The sequence below is a fragment of the Condylostylus longicornis genome, unplaced genomic scaffold (genome assembly GCF_029603195.1).
Source record: "Condylostylus longicornis isolate FDR11 unplaced genomic scaffold, ASM2960319v2 ptg000017l, whole genome shotgun sequence".
Classification (NCBI taxonomy): domain Eukaryota; kingdom Metazoa; phylum Arthropoda; class Insecta; order Diptera; family Dolichopodidae; genus Condylostylus; species Condylostylus longicornis.
The window spans coordinates 7,487,396-7,510,931 of NW_026577986.1; the positions used below are offsets into that span (position 1 = coordinate 7,487,396).

At 24.2% G+C, this 23,536-nt stretch overlaps 1 protein-coding gene across 1 annotated transcript in view; it reads left to right on the top strand.

Moving 5' to 3' along the window:
• The first annotated feature begins 5,268 nt into the window (after nucleotides 1–5,268).
• Nucleotides 5,269–23,536, top strand: part of LOC129606055 (putative uncharacterized protein DDB_G0282133) — an 86,050-nt gene continuing 67,782 nt past the window's right edge. The window contains exon 1 of the mRNA XM_055516116.1: nucleotides 5,269–5,286. The gene's annotated coding sequence lies outside the window, so the exon portion shown is untranslated. The remainder of the gene's footprint in view (nucleotides 5,287–23,536) is intronic.

Consider the following 23,536-nt stretch of genomic DNA (forward strand, 5'->3'; position numbering starts at 1 on the left):
TATACCTCAAATTATTTTCAGTTGGTTGTTTCTGTCCGATTTTAGTTTTTACTTGTTTACTTTTAATTAAAATTTTTAGTTATATCGGGCTGAAAAAACACCCTTTATAAGCATTTTTAACCCTAATATCTGACTTTGCAAAAAAATATACCTTATTCATGTAAGGGATTTAAAAGTTTAAAGTTCCATATTTACTAAATATGTAAATCATCTACACTGTATATGTACGACTATTTGTTACAAAATATATGCGATTTTTCTTTCATTATTAAAACAAATAATTTTTAAGTGGTCAATTTTTTCCACCCCACTTTATGTGGGCACTTTCCTATTTGATGCACCATAAAAATACACAAGAGCCTCAACACAATAGACATTTTAGAATAATAGCTTTATTTTTTTTAAATCTGTATTTGATTGGCTCACTGTTAACATCGACATTAAATCAATTACAAATAAAAATCCATTAAAAATAAAATGAATTCAATATAAATAAAGTAGCTGCTTTAATTATTTAATCTATTCATACAAGCAATACTGTTATTCGAGGAACTTTAATCACACGAGGATTTAATTGAATTATAAAAAAAGCGTAGTCTATAACAAATTATAAATCAAAAAAATTGCACCGAGTGAGAGAAAGTAAAGTGCTTTTGAGTAAAATTTTAATGAAAAGATACTCAAGTATCAAATACTTATAAGTCTTTTGGAATTTTTGAGAGCAGTAGTTTAATACAATAACAGAAAATATGAACATCCAATATTGTTAAAATTTACAAAGAATTAATTTATTTTTATTGAAATAAAAAAAAAACGAACAAATAAATTTAGTAAAAAATTGAAGTACTGCCAAATATTGCAATTGTGTGTGCTGCTATTCAAATATTAAAATTCAGGATTCAAAATAAAATTTGCTTGTCGTTCTTATATTTTGTAATTGGCCAAGTGAAATATATTAAATATAATAGAAAATTTTTGAAAATAAAAAAAAATTAACAGGACATTTAACAAAAACTATTTTGCAAAAAAAAACAAGAAATGGGTAACTCATCTGCGAAACAAGAAACCATGTCAAAAGACGAAGCTAACATCAATATTTTAATAGAAGAATTCTTGTTCAACAACAGTTTAATTGTAATTTTATTAACTATAATTGTTATATTAAAAATTACTGAGCTTGCTATTAATAGTTACCGTCATCATAAGAAACTCTTAAAAAAGAAATACACAGAGAGAAAAATGCCATCATGCATTCACGTTTAAAAAATCAACAACGTTGGAATATAGTTTTTTTTTAAAAAAATGGAAATTTTTAATAATTTTGTAATAAGTTTTCGGAAAACTGATATGAATTTATGAATTCTATTAGAATAAAAATTTTAATAAAAAATGAGAAAATTATAAATAAAATAAAAATTTTACAACTCATTCATATTTTCATTCATAAAAATAATTTGTTTTGCGGTACTTACATATATCAAGTCAAAATTTTTTTTAATAATTATTTAGTGAAATCGTTGTAATTGTACTTTCGATATACAGAGAATAATATTTTGGGTACTAGCAATTACTTTTGTAATATTGATGATATTACGAAATTTCCAAATATTACTCGTAAGAACTAAGGAATTATCGAATGTTTTACAATTTCGAAATCTTCAAATACATATATATAATTTTAATGTCCAAATGGGAATTTAAATCCATAATATTTTTCATCAATAATAATAACAAGTATAAGTGCTTCTTCTGCTTGTTATTCTTTTATAATGCCCTATGATATTCGATTGACTATGGAACGCCTAATACAAGAACAACTTTCCTTCATTTTCTATTTGTATTTGAAATGGCAAGTAATTGGGCTTTTAGATGTGGGTCAATTATATAGGATTTTCAGTATAATATCCGAATAATAGTAATTTGTAATTAAATACACGGAAATTATAAAATTTATGAAATTTTACTTCAAAAGTAATAGTCATAAAGGAATAATTTAAAAACAATAATATTGGAACAAATTTTGGTGAAATAATTAATATTGCTTATAATTATATATATTTAAATATGTTCCATTTTACTTCGCCATGAATAATTAAAATATATGGATTACATGTTCTGTAAATTTATTTAAAAAGAGAATTAAAATAACGCTCACGCTCTCATTCTCGTCTTAATTTCAAATTTCAAAAACTATAGCTGTATACATATACTTGCGAATATTATTGAATTCTTAAATTTTTTTTCTCATTTAAAATTATTCTCATTGCATTCTTACATTACAGATGTTATTTATTTATTATTTTAAATCACAATATAAGTATAAAAATTATTTTTCTCTCTTATTTAATAACACCGGCTCAGCAAGTTAAAATAATGAGAGTATCATGTTACAAAAATATGTTGAATATCATCTGCTATATGTTTTACTATAAAAGATTTAAAATAAAAATCAAATAAATTTTCTTAGAATCACCGAAAATGAAATTTTATGCTTTAAAAATTTTAATAATGAACTTTAATTGTAAAACTACTTGCACTATACATAAAATATACAAGTATGTACATACTTTGTACAGATATGTAATTTATGCATTGTTTATTAATATTTTAATTAGAATATAAGAGCAAATGTTTGCCTTACAAAATAAAAATTATTTAGAAAAAAAAACTATAAAAAAGAAAATAAGTAAGTATGCAACAATTATTTTCCGGGAAATCAAAATACATCGTGTATTATTACAATTGTGATTGTGAGAAAAACAGAAAGAACCTTAAAATTTAATTTCCCAATAGTATTGAGTTTCCTTGAAAATATATATGTATGTATATATAATGTACGTACACTGGACAATAAAATAACAATAAGGCAAAAGAATTTGTCAATACAGCAAGAAAAAAAATTTATATTTATTTTTATATAAAAGAATTAAATTGAAATTGAAAAAAAAAAAAGAGTTTTCAATTAAAAAACTTTTATATACATACTTACTTACATACATACATATATATACATATATACAAAAAAATTCGATAATGTAATTGAAATAATTGAATTTTGATGCCAAGTTGAATTTCAATTTACAAAAATAAAAATAAATATCAATGAGAAAATAATACATGTATGTTTGTATGTGTGTGTATAAATATACATATATAGACGAATAGGAATAATAATAATTAAGAACAATAAAAAAATCATTGAAATCCCTTAAGGATTTTCATTTTATAACAGTATAAACTTGGATTTGGATCATTTTGACATTCTTTTATTTACTTTATTGATTTGCTTTAGACCAATATTTTGCCAATACATAACAGTATTTATTTTTTTTTCAGAAATTTATATAATGTATATATATATACATATATATACACTGAGGTTACCAAAAAAAATCCGAAATATTTTTCGTTTTTATTGAAATCCAATTAAGTTCAGTAGAACAATTTTGTAATTTTAATACACTACTCAACAGTAATAATTGTATGCCATTGAATGTAGCCAGACATTTCGGATGTTTATTTAATTAAATTTTTATAACTTGAACAAGGGCTTATTCTCATATATTAAGGCTATTTTGTCTGGTTATAAAAGGCTAATAGGATTGAGAATCATTTTGTTTTTCAAGTTTCAAGAACAAAAGGCGAAAAATCCGATAAAATCAATTTTAAAAAAAGTATTATCGCTCATCAGTATACCATAAATTGCAAATCTATATGAATTAAACTTTTCCGAAAATTAAAAAATAATTTACAAAATAGATGAAATACAATGAAATTTTAAGAATCTAATTTACATGAAATATTTTTAGATACTTTACTGTACAGAAAAACTTATGATAAAATTTATAATTTCGAATTTTTGTTTGACATTTTAATTTTTTTTTTTACCTTATATGCCGGTACAGTTGATATTTTTATTATTCCTTAATAGGATTCTAATAACATTTTAAATATAAAATATAAAAAATATATCTACATAGTAATTTATGTAGCATAAATTTAAAAAATTATGGAAGAATATATTGAATTTCCTGACTGTAAAAATGCTACAATATTATATTTACATGTGTATATGCATATATGTACTTATATACAAGATTTAGTAGTTATTTGGTTCTATTTTTACTTGTTTTTGTGATCTGATTTGTAATTTAAGCTCTTTACTTTGTATTATAATATGTTTTTGGAATATAAAAAATTTAAACTGAAAATTGTAAGAAAGAAATGTATATTTAAAAATGTGCTAGTCTAGGTAGTTATAACCACATTTTCCATTATGGGAATTGCTGGAATTTGAGCAATAAGATAAGTAATGTATTTTAACTATACTAATTTTAACATTTTATAATTGTATACGCGTTTTTTATGCAAAATTCAATTATATTGTTCAACGTTATATTGTTTTATAAGAAAGGTGAGTATTTTATTAGAAACGGAAAATTGAGAATTCCATATTAAGTAAAGGCAGTTTTATATTTTTATTCGGCAATTTCTGATAATATTGAATTGAATTTTGATTGATTTAAGATTTTTTATGAACTGCCATCGATTTATTTTTCATGAGCAATGCATACGTCTTTCACCACTAACCAAAGGATATTTGACTCATACGTTGAACTATTAATATAATTTTAGCTTTATTGTTGCATTTTTTCATTTTGGCCCACTCTTTGATTTGACCCACTCTTTGAATATAAATTATATTAAAATTTAAATGTGCTATTTCTAAAACCTTTACTTTAATAATTACTTGTAATTTTTTACATTTGTGTTTTCTTTTATTTTGTATCATGAAATTATTTTTTAAAAGGAAATTTTGTCTCAAATTTAAATTGGATTACACATTAAATCTATAACAAGTAAGTAACTATGCATAATACTCTGGTAGATACGTATACATACGTATATAGCTAGATATTTTATTTGTTTTTGAATCGGTCATTGTTAAGTTTCCTTACAAGTATCTATTGTTATTATATAATAAATAATTGTCATTTTAATAGAATGACTTTGAGCGTGAGAAAATTCTTGAAATTTCTGTATTCCTTTAAATATAGCCATACTTTTATTGGCATTACAATGAAATTTAAGGTGTTAAAAAAAAAGAATTGTAAAATTTTGTTAAATCATCACTAAAATTTTAAATCCTTTTAAATATGTATTTAAAATAATCTAGTCAATATAGAAATTATAGTTAAGCGATATAGAATTAAATGGTAATTGGATTGCAAAAAAAAGAATTAATTTAATTGAAAAATAAAATTGTTTAATTATAAAATCAATTTCGTAAGTATTTTAATTGCATTGAAATAATATTGTAGCCATATAATATAATTATTGCATTCAATTTTTGAGGAATATAAAACTTTAGGCTACTGGGGAGTAGTTGAAAGGAATTTTTATAAATGAAAAACTCTTTTGTACATGTTTTGACATTTATTTTTAACATTTAAAAATGATGAGTCATTTACCGGAATATGTGTGCGTAGATATTCCTCTCGGATACTTTTGTGTATAGGCAAAGTAGTTTTGTAATTCAAAGTATTATGAATCCATAGAATCGTGTTATGTGTTTAGAATTTGTATTGCGTGTTCCTCGTTTTGTGTCACATATTTACACAGTGCTATTATTTTTAACAAAAATTTCATTAATAATTCAGAATGGTTTTTTATAATTTTAAAAAATTAATGTAGGATTAAGTGTTTAAGGCAACTAGTTCTTGGTTCTAAAATTTCTTCTTATATAATTTGAAAATTATTCGAATGTAGCATATTCTCGCTCTTCAAATCACTAAAAATTAGCTTTAATAAAATGTAATAAAATTTTTTTAATTCGCATAATAAAAAATTTACAACAATTCTACTGAATCTTTTTTTTGTCAATGTCATTGATGTCATATGAGTACTTAAACTAATTAAGTTAAATATTTAAAATTTTTATTTTCAACTTAAATAATTTACAATAAAATAAAATTTAATATTATTAAAATAAGTATAATATTTTATGTGAAGTCAGCAATACTACATTGTTAAAAAGAAAAGCAAACAATTGTTTTGTTATTTTTCATACCTTGTATGTTATCAAGACCATTGTCGTTCGAACAAAAAAAAAAATATTTTCACCGCTTTACTAAATTACATCAGAAACAAATTAAATATGCACAATAATTAACAAAAAAATAAGAAAATTAATTTAATTTACAACTATTTTTTTTCTTTATTTTTTTTTTAAATATTATGAACTTTTGAATTTTTTTTAATATTGCTGTGTTTTTACTACCAAAATGCATTTTTCATATCACTACTATTGCATTTGTTTTTTGTGTAGGTTATCGATTATTCTGTTATCGAAAATTGCATCAAACTTTATTTGTTGTTATATTATATGGGCATGACTATTTCCATAAATTTTAAAAGAACTGCAGAAAAATTCGAAAAATAAACTAGTTTAATATATTTTTTAATTTTAAGAGTAAATTCAAGATATTAGCACTTGATCTTAAGAACATGTTCAGGCGCCAGTGTTTTAAGCTGTAAAAAAAATCCATATGTAGAATTTTCATGGACATTATTACTTGGGTAAAAAGTAGTGGGGAAGAGGTTTTAGTTTTCAAAAATAATTAATATTACTTATTCGTTCATAAAATTTCAATTTATCTTATATAAAAAAAAATATTTCCAGTTCTTACTCTAGAATAAGCTAGTGATTTGCTGTTCTAGATTGAGCTAGTTAAGCCATTTTTAACTATTTATGTACTCAATGTTTCCTAAAATCCCAAAATCAGAAAATAAAAATCCCAAATAGAATTAAGTAATATGATAATTGATTAACTTCTCATAACGGTTTCATGTTTTCTTAATTGAATTTTGCAATATACAAAATTTATGATTCCGAAACCTTTAAACAAACATTACGCAATAATACAAATTAAGTTTAAGCATATTTACTTAACTGTTTTCCTTCTACATAATTACATTATTTACTTACTTACAACCACATATACATTATTACAGTTTTTATATGTTTTTTAAATTGATTACATGATAAATCTCTGATATTGTATTTATTTAAGTTAAAAAAAAAATAAAGTTTTTTAAAATTAAGTAAAAGAAAATTGAAAAAGATTGAATGAAAAAAAAATTTAATAAATTAATAACATATGTACAAACTGAAAATGTAAGTTAAGGTCAAAATAACAAAAGGTACATTTATTATATCACAAAATGTAGAACCACAGTGTACCATTCAACCATACCCGTATTAAAGTCATACCCTATATTTATAATATATTTGCTTTTTTTTAATATTATATCTTAAGATAAATATTGGCAGTTTAATGAAACAAAAAAAAAAAAAAAAATAAACGAAAATAATCAATAAAACCTCCTCCACAATTTTTAACCTTTCATTACGGATTTTTTTCTTTTTTTTTTTTTTGTTGTGTACATTAAGAATTATGGTTTATAGTTATGCATTTTTAATTTAATAAACAAAAATTTTATATATACTTATATTTTTCACAGTTTAACATTATTTAAAGGTAGTTAATTTAATTTTAAATGCCAATTTTTATTTAATCATAACAATGTGATAAAACAACTATATAACATACAATATGGTGGCAAGAAATAAGTCCCCGAGTTACAAAATCGCAATTATATTTGTTTAAATTGTTTAAAAGTAATTTATAATTGTGTAAACTATAATAATTTAGAATTTGAACGGAAAATAATAACTAAGAATTGTTACTAACACAGCATTTTAAAACTTAAACTAAACCATTACGTCAATTTTAGTTTTACAGAATTTAAACAATAATTTTGCATGCAAGCACCTAATTAATTTCTAGCAAATTTTAAAAATTTACTGTTCATACTAAAAATATAATAATGAAATAAAATTATTGCTAGGATTGTATTTGATATTAGGAACATAATCGGGCGCCACTATTTTTTTTAATTTTATAGAATTTAAATAATAATTACATTACATATGTACGTTGTTGCATAAATAATCTCGTTACCAATTATTTACTAAATATGAATTTTCTATAGTTTAAATTTTGGGTTGTTTTATTTTTAGAATTTTGACATATGTATATATGTTAATAAGTATTTTGTAATAATTATTAAAATTATTAAGTAACGAGAAAAAAAATAGAGTTGACCTTGTCAACTCTGTGATACCCGTACGAATTTGTTATCCTATGTGCGAATAACTAATGTGCCATAATTAACTATGAGGCAGACTATGACTTTAAGTTGCCGTATTACCATATTAATTTATGTAAAATTTCAGTACTATGTGTTATTCAAAATACTGGTTGTGCCAAACTACTATTGATGTTGTATGGCACCTACCAGAAAGAGCCAAGAAATTTTAGCGAATTTTATCAAGCACATCGGCCCTACTAATATATTCACTTGTGTGAAATCTCAATATCACAGCTTTTATAGTTTCTGAAATATAGTCAAATAACTTTTGAAGTTGTATGGCAGGTACCAGAAGGAGCCAAGTAATTTCAACGACTTTTACGAGACACATCGGCCCTACTAATATATTCACTTGTGTGAAATCTCAATATCACAGCTTTTATAGTTTCTGAGATATAGCCAAATAACTTTTGAAGTTGTATGGCAGGTACCAGAAGGAGCCAAGTAATTTCAACGACTTTTATGTGACACATTGGCCCTACTAATATATTCGTTTGTGTGAAATTTCAATACCATAGCTTTAATAGTTTCTGAAATATAGTCAAATAACTTTTGAAGTTGTATGGCAGGTACCAGAAGGAGCCAAGTAATTTCAACGACTTTTATGTGGCATATTGGCCCTACTAATATATTCGTTTGTGTGAAATTTCAATACCATAACTTTTATAGTTTCTGAGATATAGCCAAATAAATTTTGAAGTTGTATGGCAGCTACCTGAACCGGTACCCCGATCATGTCCAATTTAAATAGGGTTCTGGCACTTACTACAATAAATCATTTGTGAAAATTTGGTGATTTTAGCTCAATTAGTTTTTGAGTTATCGTTCGGACGGACGGACGGACGGACGGACGGACGGACGGACAGACAAAGCTAAATCAACTCAGAATTTGACGCTGATCAAAAACATACACTTGAGTCTATATCTAACACCGTTATTTCTTAGCGTTACAAACGGTAAGGCAAATTTAGTATACCCTTCGAACATACGTTCGTACGGGTATAATGAGTTTAAATTCGATTTCATTTAAGAATTTTTTAAGAAGAGTTGTACAACTAATTATTCTTTGGCAAAACTGCTAAAAATTTAGATTATCTTTAAAAATCCTTACAAAATTCTTAGAAGAATCATCCCATACACATCTGAATTTCAATTATTTACAACTTTCTGTATAATTTTTAATTTATGCTTCTATGTCATGTCACCTCTGTAATGGTATTTTATTTATTTTTTTTTCCAATATTCATGAACTCAAATGAATATATTTTGTGGAATATGGTAAAAATACACGTGATGCACTCCCCCTATATAAAGATCATAAAAAAAAAATATGTTATTAATAATCGTTTTATTGAATCTTTTATGTTTTTTTCACTTTTGTTTAATATTTTCTGAAAGTAATTCCATAAATCATGTTCTTCACAGCTCAACATATGTGTGTACATATCTACATAAATTTTTAATAAACATACAGAAATGTGTGCATTGTGTATGCTTGAATAAGTCAAGAAAATTTTCATAAATATTATGAAATATTACACTTACACATACTTAAATATTCTGTTTATTGCATAATCGCGAACTTAACTTTTATACAATGAGGCAATAATAACAATAACAATTATAATAATAAAAATAAAAAGAAAAGATAAAAAAAGGAAAAACAGAAAAAAAAATATAACATTAAAATCAACATAACAGTTAATCAATATTTCTCGATTTCATAACTCTCAATAGGTTTAAAAAAGAGTAAAAAAAAGAGCAGAGCGAGAGAAAAAAAAAAACGATTTTTATCACATTATTTGTATCACAGCTTTGTTCCTTTTATAGGAGAAAAAAAACCGTTTTTTTTCTCTTTATTTTTTTTAAATTTCCATCACAATCATGGGTAATCCTTTTATACACCCACAGGCATAATGGAAAGAAAATTGTGTGCGTAATAATTGGAGGTACCATGTTAACGTACTTAATCTTGTACAATTCTTGGATTTTATTACGTATTTCGGTGGAAATCGCACCATACTTCCCACAATGGTGCAATGTGGGTTCAATGTCACAGTTTGTCTTTAATTATTAAATATGATGAGTATAATCTGAGTGTAATCTTACGATTTTATTGTAACGCTAATTGAATAAAATTTGTACTCTTTACTTTAATTGATTTCAGTGTAAGAAAAATGGAAAATCCGATCTTAATCATTGAAAAAAAAAATCGAATCTTACGTATTTATGCAACATTCTCATTATGCAGTTCTTTAAAAGCCATTATATTTTGAATAATAATGTTGACAAAACGCATATTTTATTCTGTAAGTTGACGTATTGTACGTTGTATGCTAACTTATGCAAAGGTAACATTTTCCCTTGAACCTAAATTGCCCTGTCCTTTATATTAACAATATTATGTATTACAATATGTACACATTAATAATACAGAATTTAAGCATTAAATTTAATTTTAATTCTTCGAAGACGCAAAAAAAAAACAAACAAAAAACATCAGACTTTTTTTTTTAAATATTTTTAACGTGCGGAAATAAAGCGATTCGATAAGGATCTGCTTTTTTGTTTTTTTATTTTTTTCTCTGTTGAAAAAATAAAAAAAATAAAAAATTAATTTCAATGGTAGTTATTGTTGAATTGCAAATGAAAAAACAACACGATTAAAGCTAACAAAAACAAAAAAAAAATCAATGGTTTAAAATGGCATTCGACGAAGGTATATGATTTTATTGAGTGTGTGTGTGTGATTGTAATTTTGATTATAAAATAATTGCACAAAAAAAAAATATCGAAAAACTTAAAAAGAAGGCTACCATTAATGATTTGCGTGAAGAATTAATTAAAAAAAATAAATTTGGAAGAAAAAAAAAATTTATCCAAATTAAACGCAGTCAATTAGAGAGAGGCATTGACTAAACTTCAATAAAATGACAATAATTTTAAATTATTAAATAGTAATTTTGATGAATGTTGATATTTTAATTATATACCAATAAAGATCACCTTAAGATACGTTAGTTTTTTTAGAAAACAAAAAAAAACGCACACACAAAAAAATTTTGCTTCTTTAAATTTATAAATTTAACCTTTATAAATAACAAATAATTTGATTATAAATTTTCTACACTCAAACAAAGTAAGATCGTAAAAGTGTAAAAAAATTATTTAAATATTTTTATTTCTCTCCCAAATGATAAAGGTTCACTTGAAAAATTATTAAATATTTAAAAGAGAGACTCCTTATTCTCTTTTATAGAAATATCAGATATTGAGTGTCGATATTATCAGTATCACTGTGATTATTTTCAACCCGTTTTTCAGTAGCATTTTGCTTCAAAAAAATAATACGGAAAGATTTAGCGTAGTAATTTAAGTTTATCATTAAAACAAAAAGTAAGGTATCTACATAAATGGACGCGTAGCGTATTGTGATTGTGTCACAACGTTCTTATACCCTTACATTTTAAATTAAGTGACCTACATGAGTTACTCGCCTACGAAACCTATTAATATTTTTGATTTTGACAACTATAGGTAAATTTTTTTTTCTAATATCAAATTAATTTGGTTGTTGCCAATTCACATATTGTGTAAATTGAACTACATAAAATTCTTTTGTTAAAAAGGACAATTTATAAAGTAAAAAAGTACAATTGTAGTAAAAATAACAACATTGGGCAGTATACAAGTATTGAGTATTCAATTTGCTTGCAAATGCTCACTGTATATAGTGCTTTCTGACTTTACTTCTTCTAATGTGTGGCGCTACCTATATTGAATTTAATTTGTCCGGAAGGAAAAGTTTCGAAGGAGCGCTTTAAATGTAACACATAATTAAGATCACAATAAATCAATTTTTTGGTACGCGGTGCATACTTGTAAAGGCTCGAATTATTACAAGTCAAATGCTAACTTGACTGTCATCTTAAGGTCTGGTTTACCTAGCAATGGTATTGGATTGTATATGATTTGCGTTACTCAATAAGAATTATTATGACAGAAATTTTCTCATTAAACGACTATTTTCTATGTCAATAAAATAATAGAAGATGGTTGGAAGTATTGTTGATTTATATGAAAATGAAAATATATGAATATGAAAATTTATTAAATGAAAATTACGTAAAATTGCAAATGAAACAAATATAATTATACTTAAGGGTTATGATTTCATATTATATATTTGATATTAGTGTACATGTGTATTTAATTATTGTTATACAATGTATTTTATATTGCATATATGTATTTCATGAATATTTTGTAAATCTACTTTAAAATTAGAAAATCGATAATATTGTTTTTCTTTAAAATTGCGCATTAAAATTGAAAGACGACTAAAATATTTTATTCATATTTTTGTTTGTATAAGTATTTAATTTTGAATGATTAGGCAAAGAATTAAATTTTTGAAATTAATTCTTAATATATTTATTATACTTAAATAATTAATTAATTTAATATATCATAATATCAAATTTTGATAATAAATTCTATTTATAAAATTAATTTATTTATTCGTTCTTGAAAGTGAAATTGAGGTTTTTATTACAGTTAATTTATTGTTGAAATTGAGTACAAAATGTTGTATTAAAATTTTAAGAAATTAAATACTTTGACTGTAATTAATTTTATGAATTATTAATTGTATTGATTATTTTATTACAGTATGCTATAAAGGGGTTTAAACAATTGTTTTTATGATGCTATTTTGTATATGCTTTAAATACGAAAATTTTTGTGAAAATAATAAGCTACTTTAATCCTCTTCTCTAAATGTCTATAAAAAGATTCTGTAACTAATTTATTGAAATTAATAAAGGATAAGATTACGACAGTTAAAATACCTATTTTAGTGGGGTATTTTTATAGAATGTTATAACTTCTTTACCCTAAATAATCAGAAATGTCCAAATCATTCTAATCGAAAAATTTAAATACTAAAATTTGATACTTGAACTTGAAAATATATTTTAAGCGATGAAGAATTCGAATTTGTGATAAAATTAAAAGCTAACAAGCTAAATATAGATAGTTTTGTCTTGGAACACTAGAACTATTATTTATAATATAAGAAAAAAAATTATCTCAAAATTTTTCATGGTAACTGTCATTTTTCAATTGCCACCAATATGATAAGCTTAGATACCATCCGGATTATTTTTTAATGATACCAAACATTCGACATAAATTGTTACCAATTACTTTGATTCTAAACATTTTGAAGCACAGAGTTCGGATATTAAACCAGTATGTAGTGAAAATTTGTTGACCTACATCAAGTATCAATCGTGAGCTTATCAAAATGTACCAAAATAATAATGATAAGTTTTGGCACAGGATTTAAGATAGACGATATCCAATTTCAATAGAAAACATCATAAGTATAAACCTTTAGGAAAGCATGGCAAGGTGCTTGGATTCCTTAAAAATTTCAAAATTTCAAAAGGCTTTTTCGGACTAACTATTAATTTACATGTTATTGTTTATATTAGTTATATTTTACGTCATAAATTTTTGTAAATTTAATATTTTATAAAAAGTTTCAATAAAATTGCATTCGTAATATTATTGCACGCAAGAATGTAATCCGGTATACGTTACAAAGTATTAACCAAACGCTTGAGAATTCTAAAAGCATATTTAGATTCCTAGAAGTTGTTTTAAATGCAATCGAAGAATGCATACCTACATGCCTCTATTTTTATATTATTTGCTTTTGTAAAATTGATTTTTTGAAGAATACGTGATCTTCCACTTAAAAGATATTTTGTCGTAGAACAATTAAAGCAAACAACGTTGTTATGAACTTATAGAAATGTGAAAATTAAAATTCTTGTACATACATATAAGAAAATTTACCCTCATTTCATTAAATTTTTAAAATTTAAAAAAAAAAAAAAATTTTATCCGGATTTGACAATGAAAAATTTGTTTTCCGATAAAGAGGAGCAATTCAAGGAAAGTAAACATTCATGCAAGTTTTGAGAAAAAAAGCTTATTATTATTTTGTTATATAAAAGAACACACACAAAATTACAGAATGGGGACAAAATTTTTCACTTTATTCATTTGATATTTACCATGCACTTTGTTTATTAACGCACTTTACTTGTGTATATTCGGGTACAAGATGTTCGAAATAAATTTATAGAGTACGGTATATCTAAGATAATTAAAAGTGTAGGGATGTTTAAATAACTAAAATTGTAGGACGTTTGGAAATTTGTTTGTTAGAGCTTATTCTTACATATTTTTTTAATTTTACAATATGTGAGCAGAAATATGAAGTAGCATTTCGGGCGAAATTTCAAATTAAACTTTAAGATTTACTATTAAATTTAAACTTCTCCTTAACTTGACGCCCTCCAGCTTATTATTTTAAGTAAAATGCCTTGCCTCCTAAATCTTAAATATATTGTTTAAAAACAGTGATTAAATTGGTAATTTGTTTTGCAAATTTAGAAGTTCATAGGTTTAAGCTGTCACTGATTTTTCAAAGGGAATCTAATCTGTCAAAGAAAATTTTAATCATTCAGCCTCTTCGTATTATTCTAAAGTTATTCAAAACAATTTTCATGTGAGACAACTTGTATATTTTCTGAATATTCATTATACTTTTTAAAAAATCATATAACAAATTAATGTTAGCTAATTGATTCTGTTTTCCTTTTTTTTTATTATTATTTATAACTTTCTTTAAATACCACTGAGCAACTCACTTTGAAAATCAATCAAAGTCATAAATTTTTGTTAAAAAAGTAAAAAGAAAACTCAAAAATATTCTTTGAACAACAAAAATGAGCGCTTCAGGAAAACTTTATTATGGCAACCTACTTGTCATCACTTAAAAGATTTAAGATGAATATTGCGTTGCACATTTTTTTTTTCATTTAAGTCACCTTAATTGTACCCCATTGTAATATAATAATTTTGTTTGCGTTCATGGGTATGTTTATTTATGTATGCAACTGAAGTGACACTTATGACAAAGTTTATACAGCAACAATAATAGGAATAATAACACAGTAATGAAAAATGAGTATCAATCAATAATAAAAATAATGACTGACAGTAACAGTAGAACATGATAGACAAGTATTTTCTCTCATTTCTTTTTTGCTTTTTTAACTAAATAAACCGTAAGTTATTGGTAGATTCTCTTCTCTTTTTAAAATGCTGTAACAAGTATTGTGTGTATGAATATTATGCATGCATATATGTACAGTAAAAGGAAAATGAGAATAAAAAATTTAGTAAAAGAAAATATCGTCACGATGCATTCTAAACAGTTTTACTATGGTCGCTTTTTAGTTTTGTTTTCATAATTTAAGAAATAGCATCCACTTGCTTACATATTGGAATGGAATACCATTTAAGCAGTCACCTTTGTTTTTGAAATATTATATGGGAAGAATTCCTATAAAGTGGACATTTCATATTTAAGTAGTATTTAATATACATAAGTAAATACATACATACACACTTACAGTCACAATGTATTTAAAAAACAAAAATTTATGACAGGATCAAACTTTTATCGATGTATGTAAGCAGTTTGATTAGAAATCCTATAAAGATTAATATGCAAAATTTATTATTTCACCTGTAATGCTTGTAAATAAATTGTGATATGGTAGCCCAATTAAAGACAGCTCTATAACGGTTTTAAGTGTGCTAAAAAGTATATATTTCAAGTGCGTTTTTTAAGTTTATTTTTACCTGTAAGTTATAATGCAATACGACCTGGGGTTAAGCTGTCATTTGCAAATTTATAAAAACTATTTTGCACTTTTTGTCCTCTGTTGTGATTGTGTGAAATAGATAAGCTTAATGACTGCATTTGCATTAAAGTTGTTTAGAAGTTTCTTTAAAAAAATATTATTCTCATTTAAAACCTGTTAGCTAGATTTACATGTTTTCCCTTGATAATATATTCTACAGAGACGTCAAATTTATTTGTATTACAAAAGTGCTTATGCTGCTGAAATCATAAAGTTGTATTACATTATAGCAGGGTGTTCACATTTGTCATCGTGTACACTTTGTAACATTTCCTCATTATTTGTTCCTTCTTTGGTTTTCACCATGTACCTTTTGCTTTTATGTAATTTATTTATTTTTCTTTTTTCCAAGATGTCATAAATAAATCTTGGAATGTCAATATTTAATCAAAAATTTCTCCATATTTATACATATACATATGTATATACGGTATAATCGTATACCTTATAGGTATTAAACTTATAAATTAAGTAACAAATTAGAAATGTCAAGTTTTCTCAAACCATATTTAAAATTTAAGAATAATAACAAAAACAATATGCAGAATATAAGAATATAAGTGAAAACAGAAACTAAAAGAAGTAAAATTGCAGAGGAGCCATAACTTTATACGAATATTATATATGCATGTAGTAGAATAAATAACTAAGTAACTCCTAAATTTGATTAAGAATAACTGCTATTTATTATTACTGGTTGCCATTATTAGTAACATTTTGTGTTATGTGTATATGTGAAGCTTTATATAGTGTCTGTTCCTAACTAAAAATAAATTTAATTTTTAATATGAAAAATTTGACCTAAATTTCCTTTTTCTTTTTTTGATAATATTTAAAAAGTTATGCGTTTACACACTTTATAAAACTGGAAATAGTTAAATATTTAATGTCATCTTTAAAATAATATTATATAAGTAGATTGACTGAAGAATGTTTTCCGTATATGTCCACCCATTGATATGTCCACAATATACCGTATAAATTTTACTAAAGTAAAATATTTTTTCTAATGACTAAAATTTTGTTTAAGTTGTTCATTTTGTGTTTAATAGACCCTCGGTTCTGAAATTTGTTAACTGTACTGCTAAACATTAGGAATTATCTAATTGTTTTCGATAAAAATCGATTGTTCGTCAAGCTTAACATATCTTTTTCTTTTTCTGATTATTAATGTCGCATTATACATACAATTAGTTCTAAATGAAGTAAAGATTACAGAGTTTTCTCTAAGTATCATTTAGGAAGCCTTTAAAGAATTGTTACACTGGTAACGATGAAAGGATTTGAATATCGTAACTTTCTGACATTTCAAAACAATGTTTATGAATGTTATGCAGCAAATAACGAAGAGATTTTATAATATTTTTCGATTTTTGTTTTCCAAGTAGAATTGCTTTTAGCTTTGATGTTATCAAAAAGCATCTCTGATGACCATTAGAGTTACCAGCTAGAGTTTTATTTGTCTAAGGTTGTGAACTCTAACTCTTTGTATGAGGGTTTTACTCTAACTTTTTAAAAATTTCATTATATTTCTCATTTCACTGGCTCTAAATAACATCAGGAACATTTTGTTCGCCTATACTTTTCTATGCTTCGTTTTTTATCTTCAATCTTTTTCACTTATATGGTTTGGTTTATGGTTTTAAATAAAGAGAAGAAAAAAATCGAAAAAAAAAAGAAAAGAACTTTTTCTTTTTGTCGTTGCATTTTATCTTTTTTGTTTTCTTTTGCTTTCGTATATTAAGCGTTGCCATTTAAGGGACAACAAATTGTCAATTAATATTCGAACTTGTTGTTTTCGTATTGTGCTCATTTTGTATCTGTTTTTTTTTGTGTTTGTTCGTATTGTGGTGAGTTTTTTTTTTTCATTTGACCCATCATTGTATTTTTTAAATATAATTATTGCCATGCCAGTTTCATATAAAAATTTTTTGGAGATCAAGGTGAAAGAAAGTTGCTTTTAATAAACACTGTTGTATTTTTTTTTTCTTCTGTTTCTCTGAGAACGAATGAAATTGTGCTTGTTTTCTATATATACACGCAGTTTGTATGCAAGTTTTAAAGTTGGTTTGAAAGTTGATTTTTAAAATTATGTGTAAATCATGAGAAAAAAATTCAATAAATTTTTTTAAAATGTAAATTTTTATTTTATTTGAAAATAAAATGATGATTTTCTTCTTTTTTCCAATTATAATTAATTGGAAATGTAAGGGAAAAAAAAATTTTATTTTTATAATTTCGATAGATTTTTTTTTTATGGGTGTAATAAAACGCCAACAATTTATGTATATTTTCTATTTTTTAAAGAATTTCTTAAAAAAAAAAATTATTGAAAATTTATAGGAATATTGCGTCTTTGCGCATATCAAGCAACATTAAAGCTTTCATATTTTAAAGAATTTTGTTTTTTTTTATTGAATTATTCATTAAGATTCATTAGTAACAAATTAGTAAGAATCATTTTAAAAGACCATTTAAAATAATGATTTCTAATTGGTATAATCGGTAGTAAAAAAAAGAAATTCAAGTTGAAAGTATAATTTAATGGAAAATATTTTTTAAATCTTTAATTTACACTTGTAAATATTGAGATTTAATTCTGGTTTATGGCTCATTTATAAGTATAAATAACAAATATACTAACAAATTTTTTTGAGTGTACTTAAGCAGCTTATAGAGAAAATAAGCTTAAAATTTAAATTTTTTAAAAAACGCATACCTCAAATTTCCGCATTAATAATAGTAGTGTATAATGCGATTAGGTATTAACGAAAGTAAAACAAAATGAATTTTGTGAACTAATTTTGTATTTTGATAGGCATTAGACTTAAATTTCCTAACAGCCAACTTTAATCTATAAAAGCAGTCTATGTATAATTCGAATATTTCGCGACATTATTAACCTTTTGAGTGCAAACTTATTTTTTAGGGACGTTGTACATGTTAGGACACATGTACCACTTAAATTTTCAAAAAAGGAGCTTAAATTAAAAAAAATAATTAAAATTATTTAAAATAAAAATTCTTAATTTCTTATAAGTATTCTCAAATTTTTTGGCATTCGTTCTTGAGAGTTCAAAGTAAACTAATTAGATAATTTACAAACGATCCCATTTTTAAAATATTGCCAGACAAAAGAGGAACAAGTGTGCACTCGAAAGCTATAACATAAGAAAAGCTATAATATATAAGTTGTACAAGCAATTAATTTGCCAAATTACTTACTTAATAAAATATTTCGGGCATTACTCTCAAATCCGTTAACAAAACAGATAAGTTAAGAAAATAAATTTAAAAAATTTCCGATTCTTAAAATTTAGTATGTTGGTTACCCTTGTTTTATAATCATTAAAGAAGAATGAGACTGTAATCGTAAAGTCAAATACTTGTATAGAACACACAAAATTGTCGGGACGAATATCTTCAGAATTTAAAATTTTCGTTGAAAATTTGGTTGATTGCATATGGTTGGTGCATGTAAACAAACAAATTTACAATATACAACAGGCAAATGGACTCTGTGCGTAGTTATTTTTAATGATTGAATGCAATTTAAACTAACAGGTTATTCATTTATGATTTTCAAAGTCAAAGAGAGAGAGAGAAGAACCAAGTACGAAGAGCACTTGAACTGCAATATTTACAAATCACTCAAATTTTTTTATTGATTTATTTTGGTCTGAATTTCAAATGTTTTAGTGTATGTAAATAATTTCTGTGTATGCGTATCTACCATTCAATTTAAAAGAATTTCTGTGTAAGAACTTTAATTGGAAAATTTAGATAAAAAAAAAAACAAAATAAGAAATAAAAATAACGAAGAAGAAAATAAAAAAACTTTTCATGTTTCAAACTTCTTTCTTCCTTTAAGGAAAAGTTTTCTATAATAAAAAAAAAATAAAATCTTTTAATTCCGTCTCCTTTCTTCAAAAGTAAAAATGTCCTTGAAAAATATTTATGCTAAGTATTCCATAATTTTTCTTTAATTCTTCTTTTAAACAAGAATGAAATTAAAAGAAATGAGTAAGATGGAAGTTTTTTTAATGGTTCAACTTTAAGGCTGCTGCTTAACTTTAAAAATGTTTGAAAATTCAGTGTCTTTGTGAATGTTGTGATTAGTGAATCAAGTTTGTAATACTCCGTGTCAGCAAAAGAACGACCTAATGTAAATTAAATATATTTTAAGGAAAATTTGAATATCTTGAAATTGAAAACAGAATAAGAGCAGTTTTCCACTGCGAAATGTCAGAGTACATATAGAATACACATATTTAAATGGGACTACCCAGAATAAAGCGATATTACTGCCGCGACATTATCTCTTTCCATTAATCATATTATTATGTGTGTGTGACACTTATGTGCAAAATACTTTTCAATTGACTTTGCTGTTCTGCTATTGTTTTGGGCTATAAGAACGGAAATCGTCCGCAGTTGCCGTTCACCGCATTGATTCTGCATTAACAGTCAAGTGTTTTTTAATTGAATATAGAGAATTAGGTGAAGCAAGTGGAAACAATTACAATTATATATATTTCAATTAACTATAAAATAGTTAATTTTAAAAATTAAGAGAAAACCCCAATCACTTACAACGGGCCAACCAGTATTGAGGGGTAAATAGATGTAAGTAATAATAGTAATAGGAACCATATAGAACTATCAGAAATTTTACTTTTAAGGAAATTTTTTAAAACATATCGTAAACGTATATGTAGACTATTCTTATGTATTTGTTTAAAGAAAAATTATTTTAAAGTTTTTTATATAAAAACAAAACTTTTTACTTCATAAAGTCATAAAGACTTTAACTATTGAAAAACTTAAGGATAACGGAAATACTTATTGATTCTTCTATTTCAGTTATGCTGTCGTTTCAAATTTCCTTTTGTATAAAATTGATTTTGTATTTATATGACCGTCTTATTATTTTCCAAAAGGATTCAAACTTAATATTAAGAAAAATCAAAGAACAAGGAATAGTATTCGATTTGTTTAACGGATATTGTGTAAAAAATAGTATTTTTTTTCTTTGGTCCTTGAATATTTAATCGATTTTCGCTTTTTTCTTCGAAAAAAATATACTGAAACAAGAAAGATTTTTAAAATGAAAGATTTTCTTTGAAAACTGTGAACTAAATAATGTTCTTGTGTTTAAATATCAATGTAAGTAATGAGAAATTATGAGAAAATTTAAAAGTTACTCCCAAAATTTTAAAAATATTCGCATTAAATTTCGAAATTAAAGATAAAAGTAAAGATTTTCGAAATCAACTTAATTTAAATTTTGATGGGGGTGATAGTTTGATTGTTTTCAAGTTATGTACTCTTCTACATATCTCAAATATAATGGTTTCTATTTAATATTAACGAAAAACTTTAACCATTTTCTAAAAAAATAATAAATAGAAATTGTAAATTTAAATTTTAAATGTTGTCTGAAGGTTTAAAATTAATTATATTTCTAAATATTTAAATGAAAATTTGACAACCACGGAAAAGACTCATTATTTTTGGAATTTATAAATGGTTTTTGACTATACAAGTAATTCATAAATAATTTTGATTGACAATTTTCCGCCGTTATTTTTGTTTGATGTATAAAATAAATTCAGATCAAATCAATGTTTTGTAAATAAGCACATTTCCAAGTATTTTCAAAATCATTTCTTTTATTTGTTTTTTTTTTTCTTCAAAAAATGATTTTCTATTAATATACATAATATTTTCGCGGCTCTCTTAATATTCTTAATAATATGCCATAATTATTACATGCCTTTCGGAAGAAAATAATATTAAAAAAAGTCGAAAAAAGACGATCAAAATATACGGTTAATTGTCATTTAAAATGTTTTGTTTATAAGGAGGCATTTACATTTACTTATTTACTTATACAGAAATTCGATAAAGGAAGTAACAACGAAATGAGTTCTGAAAAAATTAAATTTAACTTGAAAATTTTTAACTTAACTTGAAAATTTCTGAACCCCTACTCGAGAGGTGAGGGGTAGAAAAAACCTTTTAATGTAAAGGTTTAATAAATTTTTTAATTACTTCATCTCCAGAAGAGGAAAAAATTTTATTTTTCTTCTTAAACGGGAGAAGAAAATTTGTTTCAATACAATAAATTGTCGAAATGTGACATTTTTAGGATTTAAATGTCAATGAAAATTTTCTTTTAGAAATTAAGTTTCTCAGTAAAATTATTTGTGTAAAACATTTCAGCTTATCTCAAGGAGGTTGAAATTTTCCAAATAAACGTATGAAAGAATGGACGGAGTGAAACTCATAGCAACGTTTTTTTTTAATATTGGTGCAAATGTACTGAAAAGATTTTGTTTTACAATTTTGGCTTTGATTATTTTGTAATTTTAAGAATTATAAAGTTAAATATTTTACTTGCAATTACTTTTCTTTTAATTGTGAATCAGAAGAAGAAAATTTTTTAATTTTTCTAAAACATTAAAGTAATGGTAATTTTAATTTTTTAAGGGAAGAATTACGAATCAGAAGGGTGAAATTTTACTAAGAAATTTTATAATTGAAGTTAAGGCAAAAAATTTTAATGAAAAGGATTATTTTTTCTTAATTATATTCTAAATTCTAAATTTTATAAATTAAAATCCTTTGAAGTTTATTAAGTTAAAAATAAAATTTTGTTTATTCTTTAGAAATTCTAAGGTGAAATTTTTGTTTTCTTTTCTGATATTTAAATGGCGTGACACAATTAAATTCATATTTGAATTTTTTAATTATAATTTTTTTTTTTGAAAATCATATTATGCGTTTGTTTTGTATTTTATTGACATTAAATTTTGTTTAATTAAATTTTTGTAAAAGTGAAAAATTTTATTTATGAAAAACGTTAATTTTTTCATTTAATTTTTACTAAAAATGTGAAAGGTCAGAAGAAAATGGAAATACTTAACGAAGAAAATTTAATTAGAAAATTTTGTACAAAATTATTGCAATTAATTTTTATTGAAAAATTTACAATAAGGTGCATAAAATGCGCTTTGATGCTTTAATAGAACAATGAAACAAAAAACAAGATAGTTTTTGAATTCAAGAAAATGCTAATTATTAAGAGAATTCTGAATTTATGGTGAGATTCTCCTTTTTTTTGGAAAAATTTTGAATTCAAAATTAAAGTGGTTTCGCAGGCGAGTATATCAGAATTTTAATTTTCAAATGTTCTTAATCGTTAGAATGAAATTGTGTTTCTAACTAAAAAAATTCATGTCAAACTTTCATCAAATTTTAATCAAATCAAACAAAAATTTTTGAACAATATTTAGCAATTAAACCTCGTCTATACCCCACTAATACTAAGTCCATTTCGATGTCTATGCTCTTGTATTATCTTTCTTTCAAAAAATTTTTATAAATTTTGAATTTTAATGAAATTATTTTGTTTGTAATCTCTTAAGTATGATATTGTAACGGGGCCGATTTCGGGAGAACAGAAAAATCATCCACAAAAGATGATTTTTCGATATAAGCAATCATGTAATATTAAATTTACTGAAATTTAA